General features: G+C 38.0%; 1 long non-coding RNA gene across 2 annotated transcripts; it reads right to left on the bottom strand.

Moving 5' to 3' along the window:
* Positions 1-1,152, bottom strand: LOC145097476 (uncharacterized). 2 transcript variants are annotated; one of them, XR_013704384.1, is made up of 4 exons: positions 765-1,147; positions 414-680; positions 256-287; positions 1-150 (listed from the first exon to the last, which is right to left on the bottom strand). It is a non-coding gene; the product is annotated as an uncharacterized LOC145097476 (long non-coding RNA). The 2 variants fall into 2 exon arrangements; XR_013704383.1 differs by having other exon boundaries at positions 256-680; positions 765-1,152.
* Positions 1,153-9,406: the final 8,254 nt, after the last annotated feature.

The following is a 9,406-nucleotide window of genomic DNA, read 5'->3' on the forward strand; positions in this document are numbered from 1 at the left end:
TGCCAAAGAAAACTATATTTAAAAGTTTACAGGTTAGCATAATCAATATTTATCTCGTAGGTTTTTAATTTCCCAATAAACCATAATTACATGGACTCCACGAAGTGCAAGAACTTGTGTAGTTTTAGTCTCGAGGCCAGTTGAGGGGTCCTGAAATAGCAGCATGGAAGAATCATAAAGAAAACAGAGTTTAGTTAGTACTTTCATCGAACACTTGGAAGGCAAAATTAAAACAGAGTTTAGTTCGTACTTTACCTTCAGTGTAGTTGCTGACTTTTACTTGCATTCTGCGAATTCACAGTAACAATATGATCATAAATACCAAATTATAACCCAATAAAGTAGTACAGCTTTACAGAATGCTAAATTTGCCTAATATTGTTATCATTGAAGTAGATCACAAGATAAACTACCTAATGAATTTAAAATCATTCAAGATGGGAGCAGGAGAACGATAGCAGCACATACAGACGACTTGTAAAGCCCTTTTTCATTATGATCAAGATTCAGGTAAAAAAAATTGCTTGTAGGCGATGTAGAGTTGAGTCGATGAATTGAGAAGTTGGAGAAGAAGACTTCATGATCGGGTTGTCGTTTAGGTGTCAAATGGTATTTATTTTAGAATTCATCTTATACACCAAACTCTAGTAGTCTCAGAGGGTGTAATTGATCGGCGATACCTTGAAAAGAACCAAGAATAAAATCAATTTCAGCTGTTAGGAAATCGTTTTGATACTTGAGGTATTAAGAAATCGATTTGATACCTGAAAAAGAGAAGGAGAATGCGGTTTCTTCCATGTCGGTGAGCTGAACTGCTACAACCGTCGCTGGTGCGCTTGGCCGGCTTCGCTTCACCTTCATTCGCATACTTCTCGGCTTTACATATAATCATGGTGTTTGAAACGTTTTCAAAGGTCCGAATGAAAAAAGGGTAAAAATGTTTGCTGATCTTGGTGATGGGGGATTGAATTTGATGTATCTGATGACAGGGGAGTGGAGAAATCTAAAGTGAATTTGGATTTGATGTGTTTATGTAATCCTTTAATACTGAGGTTCTAAAACAATGATTTTTTTTTTTCTCTTCTAGATTTGGGTTAATTATTTTGTTGAAAAATTGTTTCTCGTGCATATATGTGATAACTTTTTAAGCTAATACACATACATGATTACATATATTGGAAAATGCTAAAAATAGGAAATAGTGTTTTTGATCTACAATTTGAATGATATTTCTTGGAAGGATATAAAAGAATAGAAAATAGCATTTTCGACCCATAATTGTAATAGTAGAAATACGGATGTAACACTTACGAATGTACATCAAATAGAAGGTGGCTCCAAATCAACGAATGTTAAGAATAAAAAAAATCATGGTTTAATAAATGCAAAAAATACAAGTTGCTTTCAATGGCTAAACACCTAAAATTGTAAATAGGTTGGATAAAAAGTAGGCATGAGCAAACGAATCGAACCGGCTCGACCCGGGAACCGGCTTCAGCCAAGATCAAGAACCGAACCGGACCGCCAGTTCTACCGGTTCCGGTTCCGGTTTTTACAGGGTCTTCGATGTTAGAACCGGCCTTCGAGAAATAGCAACGTATTTTGAGAAATGTTTCGGTTACGGTTTCAGTTTCAGTTAACGTCAGCTCTTGTCGGTCTTTGTTTAGCTAATTGTTTGATAAATGCGATGGGTAACCAAGCAAATATAATTGGGTCAGGGAGAGGACTTTTGTTTTAAAAAATATATTTAATCGGAGGCTCTAAAAGAAAGAAATTGATTATTAGGTTGTTTGAGGGTGCCATGTTGAGTTAAGGAATTAATTTTTAAGATGAATTCCATGATGACGTAGCTACATATGTGGTTATAGTTTATTTCATAAATTAGTGTACATATTAAATGGTATTTGTTTAAATATATGTGTGAGCTTATTACTTTAACATCCATGCAACCGAATTATTTAGTTACAAACCAAAGAAGCTTAATTATGTGATAGATGGAGGATGTAACAGCGAAGCTTTATGATTTGTAACAGGTTAATGAATATTAAAAAGTTAAGTTTCAAAAGTATAACTTAAGTGTTTAAGGAAGATATTTAATAGATATGTTTTCTTAATACATATTAAGTTGAAGTTTAAAGAAAATATTTAAAGCTTCGTGTTGCTTTTTTTATGATGTCCAATTCAGAAATCCAAACCGCAAAAGCCGTGGGTTTTTTTTTAAACGTTGTCCGGTTTGGTTCCCGGTTTTGGGCCGGTTCCAATGACCAGTTCTTACTGGTTCCCGGTTCAAAAAATTGACAACATTATAGTATCGGTCCCGGCCTGACCGGTTCTATCAGGTTCCAGTTTCAATACCGGTATCGGTTCCAGCCGGTTCCCCGGTCCATATGCTCATTCATAATAAAAAGATATTATACCTATACAATGAAGAAAAATGCTATCGAATAAAGAACATTGTCATAACAAACCACTATTATACTTAAAAATTCAAAATACTTAGTAAATAAGATTTTTATCTAAACAGTTACCACTAACAAAAAGTTAGTAAATAAGATTTTATCTAACCAACATTTAGTAACAAAAAAGCAAGAATAAATTGTAATCGAGTTCCTACGTCAAATAATAATAAGGCGTTCTAATATATTCTTTAGAAAAAAAATCAAGTTTACTTCAACTTGGATAAACATATTTTTATCCTCTAATATTTCTTTACATTGTCCTATTATATGGTTAAAAAGACACCAATTATAGATCACACTTAACTTTAATATAAAATGAATAATAAATTATTTAACAAGATCTTTTTTTATATCTGACATAATATTGTATAACATCATTCGTTTCTGTTGCATGACGAAATAAAAATGACCTAATATGTCATTTTTTTCTTCAGAGTAATGTATAACCTAAATAGTTTGTACTTATACATTTATTTTTAAACAAAAACAATAATATAATTTCCTTTTAACTAAAAACAACATACTTTTAAAGCAAAATAACAAAATATTTTTTATTTTTAACCTAAATCACACCTACGGAAAGGCGCCAACCCTGCAGATAGACTCTGCTACTTTTCAAGCTGCAGTCACGGCAACCGTGACAGCCGTCATGACGCAAGTCAATGCTAACAACGCCAGCAGGAGTGAAGGCGGTGTCAGTAATACTAACCGCAATAATAGTTAAGAACACCAGCGGGTGTCTACCAACGAAGGCGCCTCAGGCCACAAACCTAAGAACAAGAAACGAGAGTTTTGGGACAAAAAGAAGCGCAACCTATCTCAAAAACGCATAAAGAGACAACAATCTGTGGCTGCCCCTGTAATTACAACAATAGTCACGACTCATGCCTCGACACTAGCCACAAGGTCTGTCACCCAAGCACCGGTCAGACAATATATGGGAACACTCCCAAAGTGTAACAAGTGTGGCTACCATCATAACGGGGTTTGCCGGGTGATGCACTATAAAAACTGGAACACGAACGAACATACTTCCCGCTTTTGCAGGACCCAGGCCCAACACATCGCTTCAATCCCCAATGCCAGTGTAAGTCCAGTATGCCACCTATGCGGTGGAATGGGACACTTCAAGAGAGACTGCCCAACTGAGAAGAATGACGGGGAAGCAAGAGGAGTGTGATGAACAAACCAGCAGGAGCAATAAGGAAACCTTATTAGGACTTTTGTAATGTTTCCAACGAACAAAAACGTTTAAGTACCATATGTTTGTAATGAATTTGGTATGCTTGCTAAAATTACCGTCTTTCAAAAAGTAGTTAAAAATTACTCTCTCGTTCAAATCAAATAAAAAACACTCATATATGACCTTAGGATCATTACCGGTGAGTCGTGACGACTTTGTGCCTACATCGGGGTTAATTATAATTGAAATACAAAAAAAAAACTTAAAGGGAATAATTCCGTCCTGACTCTTGTTCCATGTCTAGTAGTGGGATTAGGGTGGAGCCACCCACTCGACGATTTCACCAATATAAAATTACATGCGACTTACATATACCGCTAGATCATAGAGTGGCCTGTCAGGGATCATGATATCAAGTATCATTACTAGCTATCAGAACACACTCACTACCAATGCTAGTTGCTGCAATGCGAATCATCTGCAGTAATAATAACACCGACCAACACGGAACGTACTAACAAGATGCACAGGATACTCTATCTCCCTAACAAACATTTCATTCGAATACAACTTAACACATGTTTACTAGGAAGTTTCGATAACATCATTCGATTTGGATTGGTTTAGTCCTCACCTTCCCAATTAAATGTGCTACGGAAAGACCCATCACCTAACCCACTGAATATCGAAACTCTCGTCTCTCATAAGCACAAATCCGACACGGACCTCTGGGTCATCTCTCGCTGCAAAACCTAAAACACTCACCAGAGGAGTATTATACCTTCCGAAACCTTACCACAAGTATTTCCAGGAGACCCTTCACGCAGTAGATAAAGTTCAAGCACAGAAGCGTGGGACGAATACGGTTAGTCTATCACTACTAAGTATATACACGAGGATAATGTATAATTAAGATTCTATGGATATTGGATGTGTGTTACTGCCCTACTTCCTGTTCCTTGTCTGGTTGTGGACTTGGGGCAGAGTCACCCATCCAACTGTCTTGCCAACCTTAAGTACATATGACCTATATGCGCAAGTTAATGATAGATGGACCAGGAATGAGTCCTACCATGATCTTCGAGGTAAGGCTACCTAGAAGAGCGAGTGGATGTTCTACCATTCGATTTAGTCTAGTCATATAAACCAAAACCATACGTTCCCCACCGACCTAAACAGCATACAAGATGGTGAAAATCCACTGGAATGACAAACAAGAATAAAAAATCACATATAGAAAGAAGCAAGAAACCGCCCACCAAACGCAAAAGCAGGCCCTACGCAATGATCATGAGTCATTACCAATACCTCAAGACGGCTAAAAGCGTACGAAGTCGGCTAGACCACACGTGACCCAGAACTAGGAACAATAGTGTTCACCCAAGAAGATTGGAAGCACCATCCCTACGGCGCAAAGATGCACAAGTTTTCATCGGTCATAAGAGCATTTAGTATATTCTCGACCGAAAAGAAATTTGCCTAATTCAAGGACGATAGGTAGAACTACTAAGCAACTAGGAGCACTAGATTCGCCATTATATGTACAAGGTCAATGAGGTGGAAAATACCTTGTACAAAAAGGAATACTCGTGTTGCCAAGAAAGGTCAGTAACAATGACAATCCACCCATTCCTGTCTACGCAAATAAGGAGAATTTGAACTAGAGACCTTGAAAACAAAGTATGCGATGGGTGAAAACTTAAGAGGAATGAATATGAACCTAGGAGTCAAGAGCAACGGGGCTCGGTACCTCCGGAATCGAAATTTTGACACCAAAGTTCGGTGGATTCAGGGACGTCGTCACGAACGAAGCACACAAAACTCGCCACTCAGTCCATCCAGGTCCAGAAATGATGTATCTGGACCTTAAGGACACAATATTGGTGGCCGAACATGAAAACCGACATCGCTACATATGCGGACAGTATCTGACTTGTGCCAAGGAGAAGGTAGAATAACAGAGGCCTTCGTGTTTCCTGCAACAACCAGTGACACCCGAAAGGAAGTGGGAGCGACTAACCACGGACTTTATAACCACGTTACCCAAGACATTGGGTGGTCTCGATACCATTTGGATAATCGTCGACAAACTGGCCAATTTTGCGCACTTCCTACCAATCAAAGAAACCGACATGATGGAGAAATTGACTAGGACGTACATCAAAGAGACTATACGACTGCATGGTGTGTCAATATCCATTATCTCTGTCAGAGATAGAGATTCATTTCGTGAGGCTGGCAACCCTTGTAGGGACTGGGTTAGACTTGAGTATGGTCTACCACCTATAATCCAACGGACAGAGCAAAAGAAACTATTCAAACCTTGGAAGACACGCTGTAACGCCCGTAGATCCCAGCTAGTCAATTTAGCGATAATAGGGGTCGAAAACGAATTTTTGGAAAAAGATTATTTATAATAAATAGTCTTAACCAATTTTTAGAATATGTCTCAAGGTTTTCGTACATATAAAGAACGCCGAAATCCGAGTTATAACGAAGAAGTTATGGCCCGTCGAAGTTTTACGGCAAAAACCGGCACGACACCGGGAAGCGTAAATAGTAAATATATGATGGAGCGACTTTTAGCCTTATCAATCTAAACCGAAGTTTTAGTATACGTTAAACCGAGAACATCCATAAAAAGAACGCCCAAATCTGACTTCGTATGAGGAAGTTATGATTTTTCTAAGATCCGGCTTAACAGTGCACGACCCGAAACTCGAATTTTAGTTCGAGCGGTTTTTGGCTTATGCGAACTAAATTAGAGTTTAAGATACCATTAATAGGAACTCAACGGTAAAAATATGGACAAAAACGGAGTCCGTTCGAAGGAGTTACGAATTCTTCGCGACCATTTAACAGTCTAAAAGCCTCCTACAGTTAAATTTGAGATCGGTCAAGAATAAGCCGACGGAGTCTAAATGGAAGTTGTAGATATTGATTTTACCTACATGTTGAAAAGAATATTGTCGAAAACTGAGCTAGTATGCGAGAGTTATGATTTTTCTAAGTTTGAAGGCTGATACGCGATAGGGGGTGACGTGGCACCACCAGAATTGGACACGTGGCACCACCAGAAGGCTGCCACATGCCCCAACTCGGCGAGTAGGTCCTCCTACTCGGCGAGTCCATAAGGAATTCACCATATAAATAGAGGTGTCGGGTCTTGCCATTTCTTCACACCTCTCAAACCTTCTTTCTCTCTCTACACTCTCTCTCTAAGCTCTCTAACCCCCTAAAAGCCTAGGTAAACCCCCTAGCACCCGAAGGAAGCCCCGAGGCTCTCGGAGTCCCGAGAAAAGAGCCTTTCGGCTTGGGAACGCTGCTCCAGCGAAGCCCGGTTTTTGCGAAAAACCCGTTGTAAGTGAGCTACGCCTACGCTATTTTTAATATAACTTCTAATTACTTATAGTAAGATTATTAGGACCTTAAAATAATTATTTGGGCTATTATTATGAGTTATATTGAGTGTTATTTAATGCTTATATAATAGTAATAATAGCTGGACTATTAATTAGTCGCGGTTAATGTTAGACTAAACTCTTGTGGTAATGATACTAGGTTTCGTCACGGGATAATTATTTTAAGAGTAACGAAGTGCTGTCCGAGTGCCAACTCACCACCTTACCAGGTGAGTGCATAGTCCTTTTCATGAACATGATTTTAGTACAAGTATTGATTGAAGTATTAATTATATGTTTATGTGCGAGTTAATTGACGTTGCCTGAAATACGTGTTAAAGAACATACCTGATTATATATGATGATTTAAGATAAAGAGTAAACCTAAATTAATTATGAGGAATATTGGGTAGTATTTTCTTACGAGTACAAGTGAGTTATACAAAGAGAATAGAACTTTAGTATATGTCACTTATCCGAGAGCATGGATTAGACATAGTCAATGTCCCTAGTCCCAGAGTATGGATTGGACATAGTCAACTATCATTAATCCGGGGGCATGGATTAAGACATAGTCAGTTGTCCTTAGTCCGGGAGTATGCATTAACACATAGTCATTCGTACCTAGTCCGAGAGTATGGATTAGGCATAATCATTCGTCATTAATCCGAGAGTATGGATTAGTCATTAGTCCCTAGTCCGAGAGTATGGATTAGGCATAATCATTCTTCATTAATCCGAGAGTATGGATTAGTCATTCGTCCCTAGTCCGAGAGTATGGATTAGGCATAACCATTCGTCATTAATACTAGAGTATGGATTAGGTAAAACGGTTAATCTTAGGTTTGAGAGTATGGATAGTCTCGCTGTGAGGATCGACGGGGTGGGATAAGAGTTGCTTACACATATATGGTGAAATTGTATGTTTTGTGAGTTCTAAATTATATAACATCGTGGGATTGAAATCCCTATGTACTCACCAGGTTTCCCAACATGACCCACTCAGTTTATTTATATCACAGGTGTCTATATGAAGTGACATTACACTGAGAGATGAAGGAGATATAGATCACTAGTGTAAATGAATGTAAGTTCTGTTTATGCTTATGTTTGTGTATTGACGATGACATCCCAAACATTTTAAAATGAATAAAATGCGTTTCTTTGAAAATGTTTTGATAACGTATTTATCGTGTTTTCTGGGAACAAATTCTGCAACATTTTTATGAAAAGAAGTACTCTAATTTTTAACAAAGCATAAACAAAATCGGTCTTTTCTGGCCGTGGAAAATGGGGATGTCACAGTTGGTATCAGAGCATTAGTTTAGGCGAACTAGGAATTTGTAGGAAATTTCTATACTTAAACTTAGTATGCTAAGCGATGATTGTGAGATGAGTGTCTGCTATATTTTAGACACATGCACTAGTTTATTTTAGGAAAGATGCCTAAAATGTTTCATGTGCTAAATGTTTTATGTTATAGCTATAAAGATGCCTTATATGCTATTATTTGTTCGGATATATGGTCTGTTGCCGACCGTATCTGGAAATTTTATGTGTTCAGATTTCTAAACGTTTGATTACAGTATTAAAACTGGCATATAACTTTTCGGTGTGACAAGGAGATCTATACGTCTATCATAAATAAAATATTTTCTATCTTAAAATTCTCGCCTCGGTACATCGAATGTCTGCTTGGGTGTACAAAACGTCATGGTGAAGGCAGACTAGGAAATATCCGAGGAAGATGACAACTTGAGCCTAAGAATGTGATGGGTCATGCATCGGTCGTTGTGCCTGCACCCGAACCTATCACAATGGCAGATGTTCAGGAAGTGATGCGAACCATGATAGACAGAGAAAATAGAGGAAATGAGATGCCTTACGATAATGAAGGATACCTATCGGAAGATATCATAAGAGGTATCTTGCCTTTAGAATACGTCTAATAAAATAACAGTACGTCTAGAGAAGTACGGTACATCTGAATGTACACATTTGATTGGCGAGATGATAGAACGATTGGTGTAACTCCTAAAGTTTTCCTATCATCTGGAATTTCCTCCACCAACCGAGATGAAGCAGAATTGATGATTGAAGATACGTATGAAAGAAGTCCTAGTAGAGTCTAGGGAAATTTTATGATTATTTGGACACACTCGTATGTGTTAAATTGTTTTGTGATTTTAGGAGTTGGGGACTGCGAGACAATACTTGGGATGAGTATGAGTATGTGTGAAAGGTAGTAGATGCATATATTACCGGAAGCACAGGACTCACACTTGGATCAGGGAAAGTCACAAGGTTACCAATAAGTTAGTAAATGATTTTGTTTTATTCAAGCATGTCATTACCTTCGTTTT

Source organism: Lactuca serriola, chromosome 4 (assembly GCF_051521515.1).
Source record: "Lactuca serriola cultivar US96UC23 chromosome 4, Lser_US96UC23_V15, whole genome shotgun sequence".
Taxonomy (NCBI): domain Eukaryota; kingdom Viridiplantae; phylum Streptophyta; class Magnoliopsida; order Asterales; family Asteraceae; genus Lactuca; species Lactuca serriola.